Below are 876 nucleotides of genomic sequence, written 5' to 3' on the forward strand. Positions count from 1 at the left end.
ACCACGACGCTCCATGACCGGGCTGCACGGAGCACAACCCTCCTGGATCAGGCTGCAGAGAGCACAACCCTCCTGGACCGGTCTGCACAGAGCCAGACCACGATACTCCATGACCGGGCTGCACGGAGCATAACCCTCCTGGACCGGGCTGCACGGAGCATGACGCTCCATGACCGGGCTGCACGGAACATAACCCTCCTGGACCGGGCTCCATGACCAGGCTGCACGGAGCACACCTGCTATGAGTGGTGGGTGAGCAGTGGAACCCCTTGCAGCGCCATGAGCTGGCGAAGGCCACTCTGAACTAACCAGGGGAGCCCCTGCGACTTTCTTGGCCACTCACAGCCTGGGCCCTAGCACGTGGGGTCCTGGCGAAGCCCGTGCAGGACTGAACACCTGCTCCCAGTGCAGCCTCGGCCCACATCCTCTGTGCTCTGACGGCCTCCGGGAGAAAGTGCCCGGGTCCAGGCCAGCGGGCCAAGGACAAGTCAGCTCAGCCTGAGCCCCTCTGGATGGGGCTGGGCCTCCACGTTCGGGAGGGGCTCCAGGCCAACACATTTCAGAGCCAGACAAGGAGAACAGAAAGATGCTAAGGACCGCTGTGCTGGGGACAGCATGGGACTCCCCCCACTGCCTGTGGCCCCCACCCTCTTACCCATGAGGCCCCCAGCCTGCAGGACCCCTCTCTCTGGGCCCCCTCCCCCTGACCAATCCCCCTCCCTCCCCCAGTCCTTTCACCCTCCCCCCTCCCAAGTCCCACCTCCCCCTTCCCTAGCACCCCACCCCTCTCCCCTGCCAAGGACCTCCTCTCCCTCCCCCAGGACCTCACCCCTCCCCACTTCTAGGTCCACCCCCCACCCCCCCGCCCCAGCCCTG

General features: G+C 66.1%; 1 protein-coding gene across 1 annotated transcript in view; it reads right to left on the reverse strand.

Annotated features, from left to right (window-relative positions):
* The window catches only part of LOC121021793 (palmitoyltransferase ZDHHC11-like), a 21,522-nt gene that overhangs the window by 14,341 nt on the left and 6,305 nt on the right, over nt 1–876 (reverse strand).

The sequence above is a fragment of the Herpailurus yagouaroundi genome, unplaced genomic scaffold, assembly GCF_014898765.1.
Source record: "Herpailurus yagouaroundi ecotype Mexico unplaced genomic scaffold, PumYag 321, whole genome shotgun sequence".
In the NCBI taxonomy this organism is placed as follows: Eukaryota; Metazoa; Chordata; class Mammalia; order Carnivora; family Felidae; genus Herpailurus; species Herpailurus yagouaroundi.